Below are 18,909 nucleotides of genomic sequence, written 5' to 3'. Positions count from 1 at the left end.
GTCTGACCATTTGGAATGGACACAGATATCTTTGTGTACTGAGCAGTGGGTGTTGGGGAGGCCACTGGGACTGATGCTGGATGTGGAACTACAGGATGAACACAAGGTCATGTGTTGTGAGAAACATGAAGTGAAATGAATGTACAGATGCTGGAGATAACTGAGCGACCGTAGCATACAGTGTCACATCTCAATATTACTAGGTGTTACATCCTTGAGAATTGTTCTGTAGTGTCTCAGGTACAGGGAAGGATTGACTCAGAAGAGGAATGGAGGGAATTGTCAAAGAGCCATCTAGTAGAAAGATGTTGGTGATTTCTTTCAGACAACTTAGTTAAGCTGAGCAGATCACTCTTGCGAGGAGGATGTGAACTGCAGTGACTGGCGGTTGGTTGAATGCTGTTTAACCTTGTATGGTGGATGTGATATGCTTGTGATAGTATGATGGATGCTGATTTTGGTGATTCCTGTAGTCTCGTTCCATCACGAATTCACTCAATGCTTCCTCTCCAACACTCACCATGTGTCCCTGAAATAAAACAAATTCACTGTCTTTTGGGAACACAAGAGTACTGAGTATGGCTTTGTACACAACCCCATAACCATCTGCATTTGCATTGTTAGTAGCAGGGGTGGTAGAAATGGTGTCTGTCTCAAGTCTCTGTGGTGAAAATTTGGAGTCCCAGCTGGGTGGTCTATTACCTGTTTCTTTGTACCCACCATGTACTCCAGTTTATTACAGATCCAAAATCTGTACCAACTCCACAACCGGAGGGGATAACTCCTGAGCCAAGTAATGATTTTTCCACAATCACAGACCAAAATACTACCTCAGGTATCGGTTGTTGGGATATGTTTAACACAGACTTCACTCTGAAATTAGCATCCACTGGTTTCAACCAAAATCAAGGGAATAACTGAATGGACATGGATGATGGACGGATCAGTGCAAATGGCTAACGTAGCGGCCGAGGGACACAGTTGTCCGAGCGGCCGAGGGAGACGGGTGGCGGTGCAGCCGATGGTAAGGCAGCAGTCAAGGGGGACAGGCGACAGAGGGACCAAGGACAGAAAAGTTTGGGATGGCTCAAGTGGTGTGGGAGAGACCGAGGGGAGAGTGTTCAGGGAGCCAGTAAATGTGTTGTATGATGGTTCTGAACAATGGAGATGGGCTTGGGGTTTGCCATGCGCAGCGGGGATTGTGTCGGACACGGTGCCTGACATTTGGGGGCGTGGGAGGATTGACTGTAAAATACAGAGTCAAATCTCAGTATACCTGGATGCTGCATAACCAGGAATTGTTCTGGAGAGTATGATGTATTGGCAAGGAATAACAGTGTGTGATTGGAACAATTGACAAAAAGGGTTCCAGCCATCTGTTCGATGACTTAGAATCTCTCGTGGGAACAGGATGCGAAATGCTGCGTCTGGTGGTTTGGTGGTGAGTGCTGTATAACATTACATTATTGGGTGCGATGTGCCTTTGTTGGTACGTTGGAAGCCTGATTGATGTGATTCCTGTAGACTCATCCCATCACAAGATAGCACAGTAATCCACTCCAACACATACTGTCTCTTGTGAGCAGTAGGGTACAGAGCATGACCTTGTCCACATTCGCATAACCATCTACAAGCGCATTGTCAGTGGCAGGTGTGGCTGGAATGGATCCTATTGCAAATTGCAATGGTGGAGCTTTGTCTGGACAGTATTACCATAATGAGAGAGGAGATTATTGGGAAACTGAAAGGTCTGAATGTCGATGAGACATCTCAATGAGATGGTGTACGCCCAGAGTTCTGGGGGAGCAGGCTGAAGAGTTTGTGGAAGGATTGGTAATCATATTTCAAGATCACTAGATTCTGGATTGGTTCTAGATGACTGAAAAATTACAACTGTAACTCCATTCTTTGAGAAGGTAGAGAGGCAGAAGGAAGGATACTACAGTCCAGTTATTCTGGCCTCAGTGTCCAGATGTTGGATTCCCAATTGTCTGTTCCTCTATTCTCACCATGTGCCCGTTTATTACAGATTCAGAATCTGTACCAACTCCACAACATGAGGGGACAACTCCCGAGCCAAGTGATGATTTGTCCATAATCAATGACCCAGAAACAAGCTCAGGTATCAGTTGTGGGGATGTGTTTTACAGAGACTGCTCTCTGCAATTATCATTCAACAGATTCAACCAGCATCAAGCAACTAAATTAGAGGAGATGGGTAATGGAGTGGCAGAGTGGGATGGGTGACGGAGTGACCGAGGGGGCTGGGTGACGGAGTGGCAGAGGGGAATATGTGTCAGAGAGTTGAGGGCTTTGGGTGATGGAGTGATCCATGGAGATGTTTGACGGGTTGGCCAAGGGAGATTGGTGTGTGCTGTGTGGGAAGGCCCAAAAAGGTTTGGGAAAGACCAAGCGAGAGGGGTGTGGAAACAAGTAAAAGTGTTTCATGTTGGGCCGGATCAATTAGACTGGACACAAATATCTAGGTATTGTGTGCAGTGACTGTTTGGAGGCCATTTGCTCTGGTACGTGGCACAACAGGTTGAAGGAAAGTGCATGTGCTCTGATAAACATGAAGTGTTTCTGAAGAATGTGCAGATGTTGGTGATAATTGAGTGACCGTAGCATTCAGGGTCAGATCTGAGTTTCCCTGGATGTTGCATCCTAGGCAAATGGTCTGGAGTGTCTGACGTATTCGGAAGATCGGACTTAGATTGGGAATGGAGTAATTATCAAAGAGGCTTTGACCCAATTGGTAGAAAGATGGAGGTGATTTGTTTGGGATGACTTAGGGTCTGTCATGGGAGGAAGATGCGGACTGCAGAGACTGGTGGTTGGATGAGTGTTGTATATCCGTACATGTCCGGGCGTGATGGGAATGTGTTGGTACCATGGAAGGCTGGTTCTGGTGATTCCTATAGTCTCTTCTCATCACAATCTAGCCCAATACACCTTCTCCTAAACTCACCATGTGTCCCTGATTTAAAACACATTCATGGTCTCTTGGGAACAGTAGGGTACAGACCAAGAATTTGTCCACAATCCCAGAACCATCTACAAGCACATTTGTCAGTGGTAGCTGTTTTAGATATGGACCCTCACCCAAGTCTCTGTGGTGAAGCAATGGACTGGTCTGTGGGATGAAGGGAATAATATCCCAGGTTACACAACCTCTCCTTATAACTTAGGTACTGAAATCCAGGCAAGTGTCTTGTGAATATTTTCCACAGTCTTTCTGATTTGGTGACATGTTTGCTAAAACTGATGAATGAAGCTGGTATTCTGAGTGCAGCCTCATCACCGCCTCATAGCACCACAACATCACTTATCACTTCCTGACATGCCCTGACTGATGAAGGGCAGCATAGTATGCATTAACAAGAACAGGTGAACCACCCAGCCAACTGAATGTACTGCATTTGAGGAAATGTCCATTCTTGAAAAGAAAAAATATGGAAACCTGTTCACGTTGCATGGAAGCTCACGAGAAGAGAGTCTAATATCAAATAATTTTGAATTTTTAAAGCTCCGTAGACTTGATAACTGTTTTTTCCTCACAAGAACAAAGAGCTGAATGAGCTATAGTTATTAATCCGAGCATCCATCTGCTGCTGTTTACACATTCAGGATCACTTAAGTTACCCAGCCGATTCTCATCATTCTGAGTCAGGTGGTGGTTTTATATAAATATATCTTTTCAGGAAGATTTTCTCTGTCAGTCTGTGCAATTTAGTCACATAAATATGCTGTAGATATTCAAGTCTTCAGATTCACATTAACTGAATGATGGCTGAGTAATTCCTTGTCATGTCCATAAAACCATGAGGCATCTACTCCCGGGAATTCTGCAGAAAGAGGGGACATCTCATTGAAACCCTTCAAATTGTGAAAGACCTCTAAGGAGTAGATGTGTAGCGGATGTTTCCTATGATGGGGGAGTCTAAGACCAGTGGACACAGCCTCAGAATAGAGGGATGTCCACTTAGAACATAGATGAAGAGGAATTGCTTTTGGCACAGAATGGTAAATCCGTGGCACAGTTGCTACAGGTGGCTGAGGATGTCAAGTCATTTGGTATAGTTAAGGTAATGGTTGGTCAGGGCATGAAGGGAGAAGCCAGAAGACTGTGGCTGAGAGGGAACTGTGTCAGCCATAATGAAATGGTGGTGCAGAAAATGGGCCAAATGGCTTTATTCTGCTCCTGTATCTTATGGTCATATAGGAGCAGAATTAGGCCATTTGGTCCACCGTGTGTACTCCCCATTCCTTCATGGCTCTAAACTTCGCTCTTTGCCTACTTCCCTACTTTTGAGCCATGCTGCCCCAGCCACCACCGATTAACCCTAAACTAATCATGGGACAATTTACAATGACCAATTAACCAACCTGGTGTGTGTTTGGACTCCGGGAGAAATCCTGATAACCCAGGGAAAACCCATGCATTTTGCATGGAGACATACAAAATGGAACCGGAATTCATCTCCAGACTCCAGAATGCTCTATAATGTAATAGTGTCGTGCTCACTACTACGATACTGTGGTGCCCATCTTTGTTCTAAATGGACCTTCCTCAAGTCAGATGCTTGAAAGGCCATTACTAATGCTTCCTCAATCCCTTAGGCTGCTTGTTTCAGATCCCTCTGGGTGTAGACCAACTGGATCAGGTGAATTATCTACCATCAGGCATTTTCTCTCCAAGCAACTTCTTCCCCCGACACTATTGAATTTATGGCATTCTGCTTCTGTCTGCCACAGTGAAGATTGACACAAAATAATTATTTTGTTTGGCACCTTTTCTTTCTCCTACATTAATACCTCCCAGTGTCAATTTCTAACAGTCCAATGCCTACCCTCATTTCTCGTTTCCTCTTTATATACCTAAAACTTTTGAGATTTTTTAAAATATTATATGATAGCTTTCCTTCATATTTCATTTTCTTTCTTATGTTTTTTTGTAGTTGCCTTCTGTTGGTTTTCAAAACTTCCTAATTATGTATTTTCCCACTAGCTTCTTCATCTTTAGGATATCTATCTTTGCTTTCAAAAGTGCCTCCAGAAACACTTTCCATTGTTTTTCTCTCTTCTTTCCCTGCTAATGTCCCTTTCCAATCAAAATTCACCAGCTCCTCTCTCATGCCTCTGTAATTCCCTTTACTCTACTGAAATATCGATGCATCTGACTTCATTCTCCCTCTGAACTTGTAGGGTGAATTCTTTCATATTATGAACAGTGCATCCTAAGAATTTATTACCCTCAGCCAACCATGCATCTGTACCATCCCCCTATTCCTGTCTTGACTAACATGTGACACTGGGAGTAGTCCAGAGAAGTCTTGCTCTTCTGCCTCTTCCATAACTCCCTATACTTACTGTGCAGCCCCCCCTTCGCCATTTCTACCCATGCTACAGGTGCCGATGTGCACCATGGCCTCTGGCTGCTCATCCTGTCTCAAGAATATTTTGCAGTCTCTCCGCGACATCTTTGATCCTAGCACCTTGCAGGCAACGTACCATCCTGGCATTTCCTTCTCAGCCAAAGAATCTGCTGTCAGTCCTCTGAACTATAACGTATCCTTCCACTAACGCTCAACTTGAATTTACCCTTACCGTCTGAACCTTAAAGTCGGTCATATTGCCACGGCCTGGTGTATGCGACTGTGCTTTGATAGGTAACTCCCCCCCCCCAGCAGTATCCAAAGGGGTTTGCTTCCTGAATGCAGCGGTCACCGGGGAACCCTGCACTATCTACGTACACCCCGTAGTTCTCCAGGTGATCAGCATATTACTCTCTGGAACCTGCACTCTGGGTGTGAGCACTTCAGTAAAAGATTCATCCAAGAGGTTTTCAGCCTCCAGGATATTCTGAGTATGTCCAGCTCAATTTCCCTGATCTCCTCAGTCAGGAGCTGAAGTTGACCGTCCTGCAGATGTAGTCATCAGGGAGACTCTAGGGTACCGTAAGATCCCATATGATAGAGGAGGAGTATTTCACTGCCTTAGCTAACATCCTGGGTACAATAGATATGTCTTTGGCTCTAAAATCTTAAGCTTAAGTTCTACAATCAACTAATTGATTGCAAACAATTCAGCACCTTGGTCTCTGCCTGTTCTTGCCAAAGACTTTTGAGTGAAAGCCTGACCATTCTATCACTGACTAACTCCAACAATGGCCACTCCACCTACACCTCATTTTTCTTTATTGACCCTTGATAAGTCACTAACAGTCCAAGTGATTCCTGTCAGGTCTCGGTCATTTTTAAAAGCTGGTGCATAAAGTCCACAAGGAACCATCTTCAACCTACAATGTGACCTTCTGCTCGGCAGGCATGTCCTGACATGTGAAATCCACAAAAAAACTCCAATTCACTCCGCGATCTCCCATTCAACAGATATCAATGGGAAGAATAATGGTTACCTCCAGAGGAGAGGAATAAGGAATGGGAGATGGGTCCCATGCCAGGATGCAGGGTGGAGATTGCAGGAGTAAAGGAAAAACCCAGGTCTGGGATTGTCCACGTGCACAGTGGTGTCTTCAAGCTCAGGTTTGAGTAGTGCGGATTAATGAAAATAAATATTAGTCGCACATTACTTCCATGAAATTTATCCCCACACAGAAGGAGGGTAATATCAATTGTTTGTGGGGGAAAGATGGTGAAGGTAAGAGGGATAATGTTGCCTTCAACATGGAATCCTCCCTCTGCTCCACAAACATCTGTCCCAGCCCAATGACTTTTCTCAAAGTTCACACTCTCAACTCTCTCTGTTGTTTTATTCCAGATCCCCAGATATCCACAGGTGAAGAAGCCAGAAATTCATCAGCTAGAGAATACACTCGGGAACCATCATCTGTCCCAGTGGGAGATACGTCCACAGGTACCAAATGCTGTTTCTGTGGGGCTCATTCAGTCTCTCCCATTCTGACCACAAATAGCTCATGGATTAATTCACCTGCTAGATATCCAGTACAGTGCAGAGTATTGCCAAAAGTGTTATACATAACATAAATGTGGAAATAGGAAAAAAAAAACTAGGCTTTTTCAAACCTAAGGGTGGATGGATATAGTCTGACGATGATGAAGAGATTTCAGTTAGTTTGAGGTAGTTAATTGAGTAACATTCAGATTCATATTATTGTAATTTCGAAACCACAAATGCAATGCAGTTAAAAATTGAGACAACGTTCCTACAGAATGATATCACAAAAGCATATGACAAAACAGACTACACCAGAAAATCCACATAACATTTGGCAATCCCCAATCCAGAGTACAGAGAGGCTGCTGAGTATTAATACCGCGCTACTGTCTTAGCGCGTTCCCAGGAATGGAGCTCCATATCTACCAGACAAATAAGACCAAAAACTAAAGCTACAAGACCTGCACAAAACCACATAGTTACAACAGTGCAAACAATAGCATAATTGATTAAAAAAACAGACTATGGGCACAGTAAAGATAGTCCAAAGATGTTAAAGGACGATAAGTTCAAAATAAATCACCACACAGTTTCCAGAAGTCCCGAGGGTCCCGATAGAGTCGTCATCCCACGCTGGTGGCAGGAGGGAATACCTCCACTATGGACTTCCACGGCGCCGCCCGACTCAGCCTCGCAGATACAGCACACACCGAAAGCGAACAGACCGCAGCGGACTCCGAGTCCGTCGAACCTCCGGGCCGACGACCATTCCCACCAGCACAGCTTCTCCGAGCGCCATCCTCTGCTGAGCGTATTAAGACAGCCCCGCCAATGGCCATCAGCAACGCGACCCCGAGAACTGGGGGCCTGTTCTTCCCAGTGACTTCCGGACCTCACAGCAGCAGCAACGAGGAAGGTGTTCCTGGAGACTTCCCGATGTTCCTCGATGCTCCCACGTCTGTTTTCAACCGATTATGACTACGAACGGCACTCCACTTCACAAATAACAGATAATCAGCTCCGTAGTGGCCTCTGCAAGCTGCGTCGTGCTGCCATCTTGGAATCTTGGGAGGAATCATTGGAGAGAGAGAGAGAGTGAGAGAGAGAGGTGAGCTGATGCCGTCCATTTTCCCGTTGTCATCAGAAATCCTGTTGAAATTACCGACTGTGACCATAATACATGTGACCATTCTTCAGTGATGGAATTATCACCCAGGCAAGGGTGGACACACAGAGGAGATTTATGAGGATGATTCCAGGAATGAAAGGGTTAACGCATGAGGGGCAATTGGCAAGTTGGGCCTTTGTTAGTCCCTGGAATATAGAAGAATGCAGGGGGATATAATTGAAACCTACAGAGGGTTGAAAAGACTAGAAAAGTTGGATGTGGAGTTTCCTGACTGGTCAGGGCATCATAGTCTATGGTGGGAAGACAGATGTAAGGAGTTGAATGGGATCTACGATCAGCCATGACGAATGGCAGAACAGATTCAAAGGGGTGAATGGCCTAATCTGTCCCGATGGCTTATGGTCTAATTGTAGAGGTGAATGCCATCAGTTTTTCATCTTTCCCATCTCTGCCACATTTCAGCATCATCTGAGATCACTCAAGGTGGTGGTCTGTATTTGAGCACTGCACCAATAGCTGGAATAACTGAGATGGATACTTCCTGGAAGTTCATTCTATCTCATGCTGAAGGCAGTGACAGTTGTTTAGGAGACCAATTTGGTCATGCAGGACTAAGTGTCTTAGTGTCTTAGAGATTTCACTGCGGTAGGAAATCATGCTTTACTCCAAACCTCTGTCTCACCCTGATGATGAATTTCAGTGATTGCAACTTGTCAACCTCTTATGCTCTTTATTTTATTGTCACCATCTGCTGACTTCCAAAGCTGAAGGACACAGTGAGTCATCAACTAAAGGACCCATTCAGGAAACATCCTCTGCCCAAGAGAAGGAAGAAACCTGCTCAGGTATTGAGTGTGTGTGTGTGTGTGTGTATGTGTGTGTGTGTGTGTGTGTGTGTGTGTGTGTGTGTGTGTGTGTGTGTGTGTGTGTGTGTGTGTGTCTGTGTGTGTGTGTGTGTGTGTGTGTGTGTGTGTGTGTGTGTGGTTTCAACATCACAGCACACCCTGTGTTTAAAGTTCCTCAGCACACTGCTTCTATGCTCCACCCTCACCTTTGCTCTCTGATAGTCTCGACATCTTCTCTCTGTATCCCCCTCCACCCTTCACTCCACACACCTCACACTGTACAGTCCATACATCTCATCTTTGAAGATCGCTTAATCCCATTATTCGTATTCCGAATTAGACTCAGATGAGACCCCTCCCTGTCACCTGTTTCTACTCCTCCTCATCTATCCCAGTCCATCGAACTTTCTTTCCCTGCTGAGCCCCCTTTGTGCCACAGTGCAGATCATGATGTTTTGTATTCCCTGGTGACATAGTGTCTGATCTTACCTTCACAATCGCCAAACCCGTTGGTGTTGCTGTCTCTGGGTCGGGCCAGATGAAAATGTGACTCAAAACTGCATTAATCTTCCAGTCAAGGGGCTCCCAACAACGGAGGAGTGTGAGGAGATGATTAAGACGGCCCTAGTGTTACACATTGGACAGAACATCCCTGAAAACTCCGAGAAGTTTCTCCAACAGGTGAGATGTTTATTCCCCATTTACTCCGGTTTGAAGAACCTGGCTAATGTAGCTGTGGTTGTATCTCGCCATTTTCCCCTCCCATGACCGGTGACCACTGTTTCTCATTGAATGGTGGTTATCCATCCACTGTGAGGAACAGTGGCTGCTCCCAATTTGCCATTCGTAGTTAACATTGTTTCCTAAATTAAACTCTCCATCAACACAAATTGATCATCCTACCTTTTCATAGTTTGCACTTACCCCGTCATCTTTACTCCTTCATTCCCAGATGCGCTTCCTATTTCTGTTGTAGGGAAAGGGATTTAACTGGTTTGAGGGGTTTAGTGCAATCACCTTTGGGTGGTGGGTCGGAGATGTGTCTCTGCCAAATGAGGTGTTGGGTTGCTCCTTTCCTTTGGTGACGTATAGCAATGGTCCCTAACCTCCGATCTGCAGACTGATACATTGCTGCGAAGAATGCAGCAGTAGCCAGAATGGTACTCAGCACATCTTTAAGAAAAAAGCCAAAATAAACAAGCTAATTAATTAGATGCTGCCCGGCATGTAAATGTCAGCCGAGATCAGAGGCAATTCAATCTGCAATCGCCTCTGATCTGGGTTGATATTTACGTGCCGGCAGGCACCTAATTAATTAGCTTGTCTATTTCGGTTTTTGTCTTAAAGATGTGCTGGGTGTGTTCCGGCTACCGCTGCATTCTTCGTGACAATTTATCGGTCCGCAGTCTGGAGGTTGGAGACCACTGACGTATTGCACTGCTCAGCCTCTAGATTAGGGTCATGTGAAACCATGGGTGCAGCTGGTGACTGGTAGAATGAACAGATGGTGCAGATCACAAATCTTGATTGCATCCAGAATCTGAAGTTTATTGACAATGGATGGGATCACACATCTTGTAAAGACACAGTCCAGAAGAAGGCAATGACAAATCACATTTGTAGAAAAGTTTGTATTGCTTGCATGGTGGGTGGTGGTGGTGGGCTGATGCTTTTCTTGGTTTATTTATGGGAGGGGGAAGAAGCTTTGAGGTTCTAACGTTTTCTGCCATTCATTCTTTGTGGTTGTGAATGTCTCAGAAGAGTACAGATTTCAGATACTGTTTTGTGTACCTTCTCAGATATTGAACCATTGAACATTCATGGGATACGCATGATGATGATAAGTGGAATTATGTAGCTCGTGGTTTCCCAATCGTTTTTATGCCATGGAACTTTATCATTAATTGAGGGACTGTGGACTGCAGTTGGGAACCCCTGATCTGGATTGAAAGAGATGAAATGAATTCCCTGGTTTCTTTGGAGGTTGTGGGTAGTATTCCATTTTATTATGGGGCTGGAATATGTGGCCTGAGATGAAGATGTTGTCCTGCCCAGTTAAAAGACAATGTAATCCTTATTTTGGGGGAAGGAGCTACATCTATTATGAAGCAGAGACTGTCATGGTTTGGAGGAGGGGAAATGTCCTGGGGGCTTCATTGTTTTGAAAGAGGAGATGCCCGGGTGTGATGGGGAAGATCATTCCTCTCGTGTCCACACACAGAGATTTCCATGAACTTTCAGCACAGGGTGTCCTCTAGTGTGTTGAAAGGTGATTTCCCATGGTAGGTGTAGGGTTGCAGGTTGATTTATGAGGAATTCAAATAGTCTGATTCCAAAGGAAAGGGATTCTCTCAGTGTGTAGAAGGACAGTCAATCTCTTGATGTCCAGTGATGGATTCTGTGGGTGATGTAGGAGATGTGCTGGTGGATCTGCTGTCCTGGTCTGAGTCATCATTCCCACACAGTGCTGCTTAACCGTGTTTCTTCATTTGTCTCTCACCGTCGACTGTCCATTCAATTGGTGAGAAGCCAAGACAGCAGGTAAGGCTTGTCTATGTGTTATGGTTTCACAGAACCAAGAATGCAGGAAGAAGGAAAGGAATTGATTCTCTGGATCCTGAATTATGATCATTCAATATATCACTGGATAATGGGTGCGGTTGCTGGTGTTGAATTACTGTGGTGGGGAATCTGGGATGATGGTCAAAAATCAAAGCTATAATTGTATGATTATACATCTCGCCTTTGCATGCTATACAAATTAGTGGAAAAATAGTTAATCTCTCATTCTGCGAATTGGAGAGAATGCCCAGTGACCAGTTAACCCCAGTTATTGTGGTTAACATTATTTCCCTTCCATAATATTACTTCAGCTCTCCATCATCATGGATTAACCATCCCACATTTTCATAGTTTGTTCCACAGTCAGCAATGGTCCCTCCTTCCCAGATGCCAGTTTCCCATCATATTTCCCAATGACTGGCATCTCCACTCAGCTACAGTTGCCAGAGTTTGGTGGTGCTGATGATCACTTTCTGACTTTACTGGTGTTTGATGAGATGGATTATCCTTCACTTTGAGCTGTTCTGGTTCCCTTGATTGGCAGAGTAGAAGGTTTTCCATGGTACTAGTTGAAGTGTTTCCCTCAGATTTGGAGAGAAGAGTATCTCCCAAGTTGTGTAAAGGAAGAGGCAATCTCACTTGTTTTGTGAAATTGAATATGCGGTTGTGGCTGGGCGGTATGTGGGAATTCCACCAGTCTGAGGTTTGGGCTTCCAGTGGTGTAGAGGAGTGGGTGAAGAATGCACACACAAAAGTGGTTGTAATTGCCCTTCAGGGCAGGCAGCACTGGGAAGGCGAACCAGACTTTGTTTCAGCTGAGAGAACCTTTGTTGGAACTAGATGGGGAAGAGGGTGGGGTCTGGGGGAGAAAAGTGTTGCTCTGTTTAAGAGACAGAAACACATTGCACTGGGAAGGCAGTCTGTAAGATGGTTAGTTTCTCTGATGTACGAAAAGGAAGTTTACTGTTATGAGGCAGCTTACGGAATACCCCAGACTGAGGGAGTTGAGCAGGGTCCCTAGCTTTCTTTTTGGAAGTGCAGTATACAGCATAGTTCTGTTTCTTTTTACTGGGGGGAGGGTTGGGATCTGAATAATTGGTTTTATCCACAACCAAGGAAACGGGGAATACTTATTTTGTACGAAGGAGTTCTTTCTGGTTTAGGCAGGAACCAAAGGAAATGGATAGTCTTGCATGCAGAGTGAGCGATCTTTGTAGGTTTGGAAAAGATTCCCGGTGTGATGGGAAAGATGATTCCACTGGTGTCCTCATGGGGAGATTTCCTTGATCTGTATGTTGGAAGGTGTTTTCCCCTGATGAGTTTAGGGTTGGTTGTTGATTAATGAGGAAAATTAATGATCAGTTATGGAAGGGATTAAGTCTCCCTGTGTTTTGGGGATGTGCTTCCTGTTGTGAAGTAGAGGGATTCTCAGTGCGCACGGATGGATTTCTGTGGATGATGCTGGGATGAGGCAAGTGTTCTGCTGTCCTGTTAGGGGTCATGAACCCAACACAGTGCAAATTCCACACAAATTACTGAGGGAACTCAGCAGGCCAGGCAGTCTCCATGCAAAAGACTATTATTGATGCTCTCATGCGTTCCAATTCTCACTGTTTTTGGGCTCTACTATGAAAAAAGGAGCATGTGATTCACAAATAAAAATGCTCAGTTTAATTGAACAAAATCGCTGGTTGTAATATTTAGGGGAACAAAGTGTTGGAGGCTGAACACTTTAGGGGTCATTGTAAATTGATCGATCAATATATAATAATGAGAACCTGAGCTGTAGAGTCCATGAAACTAAGTCCATAGGTTGTGGCATCAGTTTAGTATTGAGGTGAGTGAAGTTATCCACGCTGGTTCAGCAGCGCAAAGGTTGCAGGGTAACAATTATCCTTGATCTGGTCATGTGAGACCTCAGACTCCTCTACCTTCTGTTCAACGGCAGCAGTGAGAAGAGAGCATGGCTTGGATGGTGGGGATCCTAGATGTCCTATGTCCTGCTGAAGGGTTTCAGCCCAGAACATTTTCCATTGGTGCTACCTGGGCTGCTGAGATCCTCGAGGATCTTCTGTGAATTGCAGCATCTGCAGATCTTCTCTTGTTGGACAGTGCAAATTGACTGTGTTTCTTCACCTATTCCTGATCATTGACTGTTCTGTTCCACAGATACGTGAGATACTGATAGAACAGACCCCCTGCAAGTACGTCTTGTCCAAGTACGAAAAATAAACAGAACAGAGAATGCAGGAAGAGTGAAAGGAATTGACACAGAAGATCCTGGATTATGGTCATTCAATGTATCACTGTATTTAATCTATTGGGGGAATGGCAATGGTGGTGGGGTATTGTCGTGGGGAATCTGAGACAGTGGGGGTGAATCTAAGCAAAAAAACAGCATATATTTATCTGTATAGTCTGTCTTCCTCATTTCCTAAATATTATTGATAAACAGGTTACGCTTTTCCATTTTCAAAGTTTAAAGTACATTTTATTTGTAAGGGGTTTCTTTTTTTTTGTTACTGCGTACGTTAATCAAAATGGCTTTTTTGTTTTGTTAAAAAATGGAATGCTTCTTTGTTATGGATAGGAATGAATAGAGGGTTATGGGCTGAGTGCGGGTCAGTGCGATTAGGTGAGAGTAAGTGTTCGGCATGGACTAGAAGGGCCGAGATGGCCTGTTTCCATGCTGTAATTGTTATATGGCTATGATAAGTGTTTCCTCTCACAGCTCGTTTGGGTTACAATTACTGATAACGAGAATTTTATTCATTTGTTAACCAATTGAGGTAGATATTATTCGCTCTTCTGGGTCTGTCAGTTATTGTTGGTGGGCTTTTGGGGAGTCAGCGCGAGGGGATGAGAGAGAGAGAGAGGACACAATGCTGTAAACTGGGCGATGGAACAGACCCGAGCGGGGGTCTGAGGCCAGGATTATTGGCGAGGAGAGGAGACGAAGACAGGGAGTGCTTACGGGTGATCCTGAGCTACGAGTCGAGGAGGTCTGAGGGGATCGAATGGTGGCCAGAAGACTTTGTTAATTGAGCTCCAGCAGTTGGGCACGAAGTGGTTTGGACTTTGATAATTTTGGCGCCTTTTACTTTTCCTTTTATATTGTATCTCTGTTAAGTACATAGCTCCAGTAAGATCTATAAAGTGAACTCATTTAATCTCATATGGTGTACTGTCTGTTATTTGGCATGTTGGGGACATCACACATCATCCACCCAGATTACCCAGTATGGCGGGGCCAAAGGCTGCTCCCCCTAATTGGAAGCGACCTGAGCGAGCCTGAGGCTTACCAGGGGGTTACATATTATTAAAGCAATTATACATCACCATAAACAACCCTGAGATTAATCCTGTTGTCATCTATAGAACAATAATCACAGCAGAATCAATGATAGATTGTCCAACTAAGGCGTTCAACCAGAGTGCAGAAGACAACAACCTGAGTAAATACAGAATGAAGAGATGATGATAAATAAAAGTCCTACATTTCAAAAACATGAGATGAAGAGTTCTTGAAAGTGAGTCCATTGGTTCTGGAAACATTTCAATGATGGGTGAAGTCAAGTGAAGCTACCCCCTTTGAGTCAAGAGCCTGATGATTGAAGAGTGGTAACTGTTCCTGAAACTAGTGGTGTGAGTCTGAGGGCTCCTGTACCACAAGCTTGATGGCAACAGCGAGAAGAGAGCATGTCCTGGGTATTGGGGATTTCCTGATGAATAGATTCTGCTTTATGCTATAGCTCTTCATGTAGATGTGCAGAACAGTTGGGAGGGCTTTACCCCTGATGAACTGGGCAGTAACCACTACATTTGGTAGGATTTTCTGTTCAATAGCATTGGTGTTTCCATTGTGCCACTGCCAATTGGTTGTCAATGATTGAATGTAGTGGCTAAATCCTACCAATGAAAGATACATTCATGATATCCTCATGTGTTTCAGTAATTGGTTCTGCATTTGATCCTAGGCAGCATATGTTCCCCTTTTATTTCAGTAGTGATATTATGCTCATTTATCTCCGTTGTGAACATTAACACACTAAAGACACCCAATAATGCATAAATATCCCTAGATGGCTTTAGTTTTAGCTAGCGGCCCTGTTTGGCCTAGTGTTTATTGTTTTCTTCTCCTTTTTACACTAATCACATTAAAGTCTGTGACCTATTGACCTGATTCAGTGTCCGTCAGTTCGCAGTTGGGCCATATTATTCGAACCGCGGTGACAGGCAGAGAGAATAAATCCAAACAGATTGCAGATAACACAAAATATGCTGGGGGTGGCCTTAGGTTACAGGATAAAATTGATAACCGGGGAAAAACAACAGAGAAAACTTGTCCCACTCTCCAGGAACTCTCCTTTCCATCCCCCGCATGTCCACTGACTCCTTGCTTGATGATATTTGTCATTTAGAATCAAAAAGTTTGGGAATCCCTGATCTGCAGTATCAATGCTCCATAATTTTACCGTTCAGTAAAGTTTCTCCTCAGCCCCTGACATCGCAATGAAAATGCATGATTGTTCAACCTCAACCTTCTGATCATAAACCATAGGGACAGGCAGCATCCTGGTTAACCTCACCTGTAACTTTTGAAAACCACCTGACTGTAATAAGGTGATCAGTATTGCACACTGTCATCTGATTGCCATCCAGCTGTAATAGGTGTCCATTGATCTGTGCTCACTTCCCCAACCAATAACGACAGAGACCTCAATAAAGACAGGTCATTACCATTCTGTTGACTGGCATAGCCTCATCCTGGAACAAAGAGCATAGAGAAGCTGCAGATCATCTGACTCTCCAAAAGGAAATGCCCCAACTAGCTCAACCGATCATCTTGAGACACTCTCCAATCAAGGCAGCATCTTGGTAAATTAATTCTGCACCCTATTTAAAGCTTCTACATCTGTCCAGTAATGAGGGAAAGAGACTGAACACAATATTTCTGTAATAAATTCTCGGGCCCTCTTAGGGGCAAGGGAGAACATTGGGCTCCAACGTTTCTAGAGCACATGATTGGATAATTGTTATTTAACAATGTTTTTAATCGTTCAGAGTTCCTTGTGTTTCTCTCAAGCGACTCAAGTGGAGGTCTCATGCCTTCCGTGAAGTTTATTTCGATAGGCTCAGCGATTCTGTGTGACTTGTATTATTTAAGTGGATGCCCAATTAGCTCTGAATGTATCTTTAGAACTATTGTGAATAAACGCTCATGGCTGTCTCTACATTGTGGTCTTGTCCGTCCTCTGCAATTGTGTTCCGATATTGTCAGGGCCCATTGTGACCATTCCAAGTGTGGTCTAACCAGAAATTTACAGATCTGCTCGTTACCTCATGTCTTTTGAACTCAATCCACCAGCTAGTTAACGCTTGCACAACATATGACATGTAAACCACTCTAACATCTTGCATTGTAACTTTGTGGGATCAATGTATGTGACAGTAAAGATCCCTATTAAGAATCTGCCATTAATCCTGTTTCTGCCTTCAGGTTTGACCTTACAAAGTGAATTACTTCACGTATTTACGGATTGACTTCCACCTGCCGCTTCTCAGCTCAGTTCTGCAATCTATCGATGTCCTATTATAACATGCGGTCTTCAACACTTTCGGCAGGACCATATAGTCCGTGCCGGACAGTTATTTTTCCTAACCCAGCGACCTGCACCTGGATCATAACCCTTTGTCCTTGAATGTTGAAGCTTCCCTTGTTGAAATCAAACTTGCATTCACCTGTTCCTCTGGCAGCTCATTCCATACTTGCATGACCCTCTGTGTGAAGAGGTTTCTTCTCGGCTTCCACTTAAGTATTCCACCTTTCACCCTGTGCCTATAAGTCTGAGTCTAGACTTACCTAGCATCAGTGGGAAAAAAAAACCTCTGCATTATCCCCTCGTAAAAAGATCTGGTGTATTTGGCCAATAAGTCCTTTTCGGGCTTCCATCTGGGTACAAGTATTAATTTTAACAGACTTTTCAATGACAAATTCTGCCACCTTCATCAGGGATGATGAATGGGCATTTATTGTCTGGTGGTATTTATAATCCCGTTGTCCATTCTTACTGATTGGTTAGTCCTCATCCAATCAGGTTGTCGTTGTCGCCCATTGTCTACGATCGATTTCCAAAACTCTTAATTAGAGCGAGACCTTCATCTTTGTTAAATTTCTTTTCCCCAAGCTTGAGTTCAACGGCTTCCTTCACCAGGTGGTCCCAAAATCCAACAAATGCAGTGCTCTGTTACCGCCGATTTTTCCGGTAGCCCAAAGAAATACACCACCTGAGCACCTTCTCTCTTTTACCAATTTACTTCCCAGCTCTTTACATCATGCCCTCCTCCTTCAAGTTTCATCTGTCACCTTGTGTCTCTCTCCTCCCCGCCCCCTGCTTTTAAATTTACTCCTCCGGCGGTTGTTTACTCCAGTACTGCCGAAGGGTTCCAGCCCGAAACGGCGACTGTACTCTTTTCCTAGATGCTGTCTGGTCTGCTGAGTTCCTCCAGCATTTGGTGAGTGTTGCTGTGCTCCTTGATGCGGGTCTCCATCGCGTGTCCCATCTGGCCGATATACCCTCGTCCGCATTCACAGGGAATTCAGTAATCACCAGCCGTCCTGAGTCCCAGGTCATCTTTGACCCGTATAAACTGTGATTTGAGCTTCAGGTCTCCTGGGTTTTCAGTCGGCCATTTCTAAAGGCCCAATTGTTTTCCTTCACATTATAGCAATTCTGTTGGAAAGTCGTGCATAATTGTCTTATTTTTTCATAGAGACTCTTCGGGTCAGAAATAATTTTCACATGATAAATCAAATAAGAAAGAACCACTTTATGTTGGGAAGCGTCATAGTGGCAGTTATTGTTGAGCTGTCAGTCCATAAGACTGGGTTTCCAATAGACCCCATGTCCGAGGCTACTGTCTGCTTCCCACCGTGTTGTAATGTCCAGGATAGGAGGTAACCATTCGTCTCAATCTCCATCGTAATTTGAATATTTGTATGTATGCTGTTCAGATGGCCCTGGAACTGTTGGAGCGTCTGGAGTCCATGTGGCCTCACTTCGAAAGTGTCATCAACATATCAGAAGAAGCATTTGTGGTGTAAGTGCGATGAACTCTGAACCCTCTCCTCAAAGTCCTCCATGTAGGAATTGGCAAAAATCGGTGTCAAGGGCGATCCCGTGGTCACTCCGTCCATTTGTACATTATGGTTCCCCTTATAGAGTAAGTACGCTGATGTAAGGGTGTGTGCGAATGATCACAGGTCAACCTTCGGCCGCAGGAGAGCCAAAGGCTCTTAAAATCGTTTTTACGAAGTCAGTCGAATTCATGATGTAATGCTCATACCCCCAACAAAGTGAGACAGCATTGTCCTTAAATGCTTAGTGGGGTAGTATGTATGGAATTCGATTGTAAACTATGTGGGGCTGCTGAAATCTGATTTGATGAGGACTAATC

Source organism: Hemitrygon akajei, unplaced genomic scaffold (assembly GCF_048418815.1).
Source record: "Hemitrygon akajei unplaced genomic scaffold, sHemAka1.3 Scf000062, whole genome shotgun sequence".
Lineage (NCBI taxonomy): Eukaryota > Metazoa > Chordata > Chondrichthyes > Myliobatiformes > Dasyatidae > Hemitrygon > Hemitrygon akajei.
This window is presented reverse-complemented; position numbering follows the sequence as displayed.